This window comes from Carassius gibelio, chromosome B14 (genome assembly GCF_023724105.1).
Source record: "Carassius gibelio isolate Cgi1373 ecotype wild population from Czech Republic chromosome B14, carGib1.2-hapl.c, whole genome shotgun sequence".
In the NCBI taxonomy this organism is placed as follows: domain Eukaryota; kingdom Metazoa; phylum Chordata; class Actinopteri; order Cypriniformes; family Cyprinidae; genus Carassius; species Carassius gibelio.
In genome coordinates this window covers 19,952,000-19,960,533 of record NC_068409.1, presented here as the reverse complement: position 1 = coordinate 19,960,533, position 8,534 = coordinate 19,952,000, and the positions used below count along the sequence as shown (strand labels likewise).

The following is an 8,534-nucleotide window of genomic DNA, read 5'->3' as shown; positions in this document are numbered from 1 at the left end:
TTTGACCTCACTGATTGGTAGCAACTATTAGATATTTTCAGTGCTATTAAGCATTGCTGAATGAACTGAGGGGTTGATTCCCTATGCTTGACTGCTTAACTGAAATACACCTTGGGATAATTGCAGTGGAAGTGTATGGGAGTAGCATATTGAGGTTGTGCAGTGCCCTACAGCCTATTTATAGATGTGCAGCGAACTGCGATATGAGAGTGAGGTGAACGTGGTTACTTGTGTACTCATGTGGATGTTCACATACAGCAGCGGAGTAGAGTGGGAGTGTGTGTGTGGGTATGTGTGAATGCATTTTTGTGTGTTGGTGAATAAATGAGTCCTTGATCTGTTCACGCACAAGGTCACATCATCTTTTCATTCTTTCTATTTTGTTGCTGCGGTCTTAATAGACAAGTAAGAAGGCGACGGATATGAATGACATCTACAGCGCTCTTATTTTGTTTTGAAAAGTCGATTAAATCAATTTATTTTTGTAAGAGATTCAAGGCCAGTTATATGATGTACTTGTCAAACAACACGTACTGTAAACACGCAGGTAAATTTACTGTATTGTGATTCTCTTGCACAAATTTGGACCTATAATACTGATGACTCATCTTGCACTGCACAGGTTGTCCAATCAAATGCTCTGTCCAATGAGATTGTCCCAACACTGACTAGCAATAACAAGTTGAAAAACAAGCTAATGATGCAAACGAAAGGCTATGGAGTTACACATTGCCTGTCTATTTTTTTTTTCCAGCTGCCTTTGTTTCAGAAGTATTTTTCCCTTCAGGATAATAAAAATTTGTAAAGAATTACAAGCCTTGAACCAAACTAACCAGCTACGAGATTAATCATTAATCAACATTAAAGACTTTGGTTTGAAGAAAACATACACTAGAAATTGAAACAAAGACAAAAAGGGACAATAATTTTTGGACCCACTTTATATTAAGTGGCCTTAACTACTATGTACACACCGGATCAAAACCTTGGAAACAAATGTAAAAATATAAACACCCTCAATTAAAGCAAATAATACAGATAAGCTTTTAGGGAAGTTTTAAAAGTAGATACAGAAAGGGAAGATCTAATATAGAAAGAGAGTCTGGGAGCAGCCACAGAGAAAGAACGGTAATCTTTAGTTTTGTAATGTGAGCAAAGAACAGAAAGAAGTTGACTGGAAGAACGTAAGGACCTTGAGGCATTGCAGATCGATGATATACTGAGGGGCAATACCATGTAAAGCTTTATAAACAAAAAGCAACATTTTTTAAATCAATCTGGTACTTAACTGGTAACAAAAGGTAGGCAACGTTGGCATGATTTACCGTGATTCATTGACTGGTTGAGATTCCTTTGCAGATTCATTGGTAATGAAATTTTTCACCAAAAAAAAAAAAAAGAAGAAAAAAAAAGGGAAATTTAATGAGATGAGATATGTACCTCTGGAACCTAAATGTTGTTCACCCACTAATCTGATTTTTGTTCTTCCTCTCAATTACAAAACACAATCTTAACTGTTCTCCTTGCTCTTTTACCTGGAGTCTCCTGATAATAAATTAAAACAACTGCTCATACAACTCTGGATTCTTGATTAGAACCGAGGCGAATGTAAAAAAAGTATTAGAGTAAAATATTTTATTTGAGAGCTGGAAATTCAAAGCATCTTTTAGAAAGAATGTCTTTTTGAATGACCCAGAGGCCTCTGGCTTGACGCATAATGACAGAAGAATCCTGAAGCATGTCCGTAAATTATATTGCACCATGGAAGATAAATCAAATGTAGGCTGACTGAGCAAACACACATTTCTCTGCTGCCAAGGTGATGGTAGATAAAGCAATGCATTAAATCATTTTCAGACTGAATGCCACACACTGGTGTTTAAATCACTGATTAGCAATACCTTGAATTTCCTAGGATAAACAGATGATCTGACTGAACGGAGATGAAGTGATTCATCTAAGCCTTTAATTTTCTCATCATGGCGATCAGGACTGAACTGGGCTCTTAAAAACTGCACTTATCTTATGAGAAACACTTTCAGAAATTGAAATTCAGAGATATAGGACCAGATCTCCATAAGCCACCTATAAGATCTGAAGGAATAATGGAATAAACTGACAGCAGGTTCAGTGCTTAATATACACGCCTTGAGGCTGAACAAAAGTTAAGAATCAGCAACACATTATCACCAGACCTCCATTTCTCCATTTAGCAGTGTACTGTAGTCAACAACCAATTATTAAACGCCTTAACCTTAATTACAATTCCTATGGTTTATAGATCTCGTTGCATTCTGTATCTATGACTCATACATGAACATGAATCAGGATACTTGCAAAGGTCTTAATCTACTAAACAATGGGTTACTAATGACTCAATTACCTGCAACATGATTACTAGGACGTGCATTAAAACGCAGGTGGTTATTTATCAACAACGTCACTGCATAACCCCATTGTCCATCTTCATTTCAACCCTTAAAAAGTACAGTGCCATTATAAAATATGCATTTGTCCTACATATTCGTTGCATTAAATTAAACACAAAAATGGTATAAATGGCAATAGAAAACTATAATAAAGCAAGGCAAAAAAGTCAGTACAAAATGTCAGAACATACATTCATATAAATATATTACACTCTAAAAACTGCTGGGTTGAAAACAACCCAATTTGGGTTATTTTGACAACCCAGCGCTGGGTCAAAAAGGGACGAACCCAGCGCTGGGTTATTTTAACCCAACCAGTTGGGTTATCATATTTAACCCAGCCTGCTGGGTTGCCATTTTTTATGGTTTAAAATGACTATATTGCAGGGTTTCAAAAACCAGATCGGGTGTTTTTTATCACTGTATTTCAGAAGGAAAACTACTGTATTTGGAAAATGTTCGATATCATTTCGCATGTGCTTGATAAGGCAGCGTTTGTGAGCTCAGCACCGCTCTGCAGCCGTTACCGGAGAAACCTACCTCTCCCGCTCTTAGCGCCTCCTGCTGGCAGAAAATAAACTCGCAGTGTAGCCATGTGGGGAAACAATGCATTTCTACGTTAAAATTTACCCAAATTGAGCTAGGCATTAAACCTACAAATGTTGTTCATTTTAAATATCACTTTTACACACAAATAATAATTATCAAAAGGAAAATATTTATTAAAAACAAGAGAAAAGTCAAAAAGTAACATGTTAGAAGAATTGCAGAAAAGGATGGCATTAACAGCTACAGAGTTCATAAAGCATTGAACATTTGATGAATATAACTTAAGATCAAATTGGACTTTGTTCAATTGTGTATATTGTATAAAAATATACGAAAACACATACAATAAATTTACAAATTAGTTAGGTTTTTTTCCAACTATTCTGGCATGACAGTACACAAATAAATCACAACATTAACTTTGATATTATAACATTTAACAGACGCGTGTGTGTGTGTGAAAGAATGTGAGCAGGTGTATGAATGACAGAGTGTAAACTCTTCTACTAAACAACACAGAAAAAGCATTTAACTTTTTTTTTTTTAACAAATTATACACTTACAGTTTGTTTCATAGTCCATGAATACAGATCATGCATCACGGTCAATTTTCATGATCTCTTTAGCATAACTGATGTAATCATGAAGAAACCCCATCAGCACCGCATCTGACATCTTCTACATCATCCAGGGCAGCGTCCTTCTTTAAAACCACCGCTGTTTAGGGGAAAGAAGATTCTCCTCTCTGACCAGGATTCATCCCAGTCACTGCCTGTTCTTCATCAGTGGCCTAAGAGAAACACATTTGAAAAAATTAAACATTTAATTAAACTATCCATTTTCAGGTAGAGGTGTATTCACATCCGTAAGGATAGGTAAATAATCGGTGTTAAAGTTTCAACACTTTGTGCGGTTGTTTAATGTCTGTCTATCACAGCTCTCATGAAGTCTATAATGGCAGCACTAGTGTGAGGGCAGGTGATATTGTTTGAATTAATATCGCTTTCAGAAAGCTTCTTTACTGAAACATTAAAACAGTCATGACATTCACATACCTCACAAATGTTGCTATCATATAATTTAAGATGTATTCATATATAAATATCAGAATTTACTTCTACAATAACTCTATATTTACGAAGCTTGAAAATACTGATTATCTAAACTATAAATGGATTAACAAATATTATGAGAAAACTAAAAATATATTAATTTATGTTGTAAAGACAGACAAAAGTCTTATAGGTTTGGAATGACTTGAGGGCAAGTAAATGATTTTTTGTGTGAACTTTACCCCTAAGAGCGAAGACCAAGAATAATGACTCTCCAAATCAGACAAGACAACTCCAAACTTGGTTTGATTTCTGCAATAAAAAACACAGACATCAATGGTCTTAATGAAATGAGCACGTAATCACACTGTTGTTGCATCAAAATGTGAAGTAAACTGGCAGGAGACAACAGAAAAATTTATTTTCTAAAAATAACTTACATAAAATCTCAAAGGAATGATGCTCTCCCATGTCTCTTGCTTTTAACATCTACAAAAACAAAAAACAAACATTCTTTTACTCTTAGTAAAACACAACAACAACTGATAACATGAAATTATGAAGTTTACTTGCCTTAAACGATCTTTCCCTCTCTTCAGAAGAAGCTGAGAAAACCACCTCCTCACACAAGCAGACTTGTGTGTCCTTAACTCCAGTTAGTTTGAGTTCTGCAAAGAGGGGCATCAATGGTTTCAATAAAATATTAACATATACATACATATATATACACACATACAGACAGACATACATATACATATATATATATATATATATATATAATCACACTGTTTTTGCATCAAAATGTGAAGTTAACAGGCAGGACACAACATAAACATTAATTTTCTAAAAAAAAAAAGTAATAATAACTTACATCAGTCTCAAAAGAATGAAGTTATCTTGTCTCTGGATTGCAACATCTAAAAAAACACACACATTATTTTAGTCTTAGTAAAAATAAAGATAACTTGATGTTATTCTGAAGTTTACTCTCCTTAAACCGTCTGTCCCTCTCTTCAGAAGAACACCACCTCGTCCTCACACAGGTCTGTGACTCCTCACACAAACAGCTTCTGTGTCTTTAACTCTCAGCGCGAGGACAATGAAGACACAAGCTTGACAAGTCTGAAATATTACATGTAAAACATACTTTTAACAGTTACCACTTCAACAGCCTCAAAATAATTATGCTAGTCTTTACTACACAATGCCGTTTCCTTTAGGAGACAAACATACATACAGTTTAACCGCGAAAAAAAAGACAAATTCACATGAGCGTAACCGTGACCATAACCGTCTGTTAACGCCTCAAAAAGTACAGATAATGTTAAATCTTATGTAAATGACAAAATACATTCACAGACGTTATATTAAAAGTACATCCTCCGTTCAGTACCGTTCCATGAGGCAGTTAAGACCTCCGTGTCTGAGGCGAAAACCGCGTCCGTTTTTTTTTTAAATATATATATATATAACGTTAAGCTCCTTTGTTTCTGCCTTTCATAAAACCTTCCGCCTTTCATACAACCGGGTAAACAATAAAAGATAACTTTACATTTTGAATATTTACTTACCATAGTCTTTCACTCGCTTCTCGCTTCTATCACGCTGAGAAAATGGCGGCTGCTCGCACTGGAGACGTACGATCTTGACGTGACGTGCGTGCTCTCCTTCACGTCCGCGTCCTCAACCCAGACCCGCTGGGTTAAAAATTATTTTTTTTAAACCTTATTTTCAACCCAAACTTGGGTTAAAACACCCCAAAGTCCTATCCAACGGCCTCAACCCAGCAGTTGGGTTGAAAAAACAACCCAGCGTTTTTTAGAGTGTAAGGGAACAAGTATTAATCTAGTGCTGATTCCAATATAATAATTTTTTTTCCGTCTAATAATTACATTTTACTTCAGATTTATTTTAATTAAATGAAAATGACTTTTAATAGTATTAGTTTTCATGAACAATAACACTGGTCTTTATGCATTCACTGGATTTTTGCAGTGCGTTCTGGAAACTTCTAGTTATATATGTGTGCACCGGAATGATTTTGGGATCGCGGTGCAGTGTGCATATTACTAAACTAGCATTGGGACTGAGAAATATTTTAATTTTGACATTTTAGCAACAAGTAAAATGCTCAAAGAAAATATTTAAAATCCTGCCAATTCACTTAAAAGTAACCACAGACTTCTTTGACTTAATTGACTCTCCTTCAAGGTATATACTGAGTGAAATGAAAGCAACTGTTCATGCAATGTTAATACTTAACTTTCCCCCATGGGTACAATTAGTTCATGAACAAAAGAAACAACTGCATTATTCAAACGATTTGAAAGGTTGAAACAATTAATTAGATATCAGGCCCTGTGGTCACAGCCAAACAAAAGTAAAGACAATCTCTGATCCCATATATGATGGGCTGTGTGAAAACAAAGACCCTGCACGAGATAAGATGGCTCAGGAGTCTGAGAATGACTGTGTGTTTCAGTGCAATGAACAATGTAATCATTTGAGCCGCTGCACTACTGTGGCTATTGATAATTAACTTGACAGTATTTACATCCACTTGTGTTTATGGCAATGAACCCAATGATGTCCTGAAATCCTTTACCATTAAATTGCTTTTAAATCTTTACATTTGCTTTGATGTTACCAAATCTTGGAAAATTATATATATATTTTTTCCCACTCGTTTCACTTGGCAGCACTAAAACAAGCAGTGCGTGTACGTGCCTGCAACGCACCAATATAAAAAAATGCTGATTTTAGGTTTAAAAATACAAACAACAAAATATGCAAAAAATATGCACCCCTGTCAACAAGATTTTGCCCAATGCACTAACATTAACTAGCATTTTATAGAAGAAATTCCTGATAAATAAAATAACCCACGTGAGGGTTCAGGAGAAACAGAACACAAATACACTTAAAATAAAAATATTTTAAAGATGTTTAAAGTTGTAAATAAAACTGATGGACTACTATTAGAACACATGTACCTAGAAAATTTTACTTCAAAATTCTCTTTTCATTCAGTGTGTTAATAGTGATATTAACTAACAATTTCTGAATTTGTACACCTTTTTCAGTGTATTTTTTTTTCTTTTTAGCATGCATGTGTTTCTATTTCAAATCTAAAAGCCTACAAACATTAGAGTTGTTTGTCAAAACACTGGCACAGACAGGGACATCAGGGTTATTTTGCGAGTACCAAATTGGACACGGCTGTCAATTTCGATTTGTTTAAAGTTTTGTTTTATACGAATGCAGATCAAGCATATCTGCCTCATATTGGCTGCTGTGTAGATGCAGTGGCTCATTTACCTTCAGCAGGCGATAGGTGCGTGCCAGTGTAGAGATAAGCAATAATCGGCGGGAACAGATTGGAGAGGCTTATTAATGTGCAGGAGGTGGTCAGACCCATCCATTTTTCATTAGGCCCACTACATGAGTGACATTTACAAGTTAAGAATTTGAGTCATTGCGAGGAGTGACATTTCATCCCTTCATCCTCAGTTCATTGGCGAGGTTCAGGCACTACAAAAATTGACCCACAATGCACCGCTTCATGCTAGGATCTCTGACAGGCCTCACAAATGTAAGAAAACTAGAAAATACTATTACTTGACATAGCCTGAGGCACTGAATATTTAAACAAATCATTCCCAGTCTGTTTCACAAAAGTAACAAGAGCTATGAACATATGCACAATATGATATTTTTAGTCATGGATATGATTGAGCGATAGCTGTCTTTGAATGTGATGTCTGTAATATTTAACACACTACATTGTCTATTACTGCTAGAAACAATCTAATCATATTTCCCTGTTATGAAATAACACATTTTGAAATGAAAGTACATTAGGTTTACTGTTCCCTCTTTAAAACAAAAGGGCATCTGCAATATTTATTTACTATCTTTTTCAAGTCAAGGGCAAGGTAATGTATACATGTATTGAATCGCAAAGAGAAAATTAAATGATCGATACACACAAATAAGAGAAATCTTCTGGAGAGTACTCCATCATTCTTTGTATTAACTGGGCTCAGCTGTGGATGCCCTGTATTGACATGCTTAATGTTCATGTATTGGCTCTGATCTATGGACTTCTCCTGAGAGAAACAAGCGTTCTCTATCTGTGTTAGTAAAGGTGCACTGGGTAAGCGGCAAGACTTATCTTAATGTTCTTGTGAAGCTGTAACAATCTTATCAAAGCCAAACAAGAATAAAATGGTGATCCTTCAGTTGGACGCGTCCAATCTTTTTTCATTTGTTCAGTTGATACCCAAGTTGTCTCTGTGTTTGCTTTGTTACATTATGATTAGCACAGGCCATGGCTGGCCATTTAGAGGCATACATCTGAGCTGCTTCTGACACAAGTTAAAAACACCAGTTCTGTCTCAAGTTTGACTTTTGGGAGTCTTAATGCAAAGTTCCTGAACAATCCAATCCAAAAAAAAAAAAATTAATTAATTTTATATGAACCAACATAAACCAACACAAACAC

General features: G+C 35.4%; 2 long non-coding RNA genes across 2 annotated transcripts; both read right to left on the bottom strand.

Annotated features, from left to right (window-relative positions):
- Nucleotides 1-3,180: 3,180 nt before the first annotated feature.
- LOC127971893 (uncharacterized) lies at nucleotides 3,181-4,525 on the bottom strand. The gene is made up of 3 exons (XR_008156948.1): nucleotides 4,471-4,525; nucleotides 4,273-4,342; nucleotides 3,181-3,768 (listed from the first exon to the last, which is right to left on the bottom strand). It is a non-coding gene; the product is annotated as an uncharacterized LOC127971893 (long non-coding RNA).
- Nucleotides 4,526-4,603: 78 nt separating this feature from the next.
- Nucleotides 4,604-5,791, bottom strand: LOC127971894 (uncharacterized). Its single transcript, XR_008156949.1, has 3 exons — nucleotides 5,602-5,791; nucleotides 4,902-5,152; nucleotides 4,604-4,698 (listed from the first exon to the last, which is right to left on the bottom strand). It is a non-coding gene; the product is annotated as an uncharacterized LOC127971894 (long non-coding RNA).
- Between the last annotated feature and the right edge of the window lie 2,743 nt (nucleotides 5,792-8,534).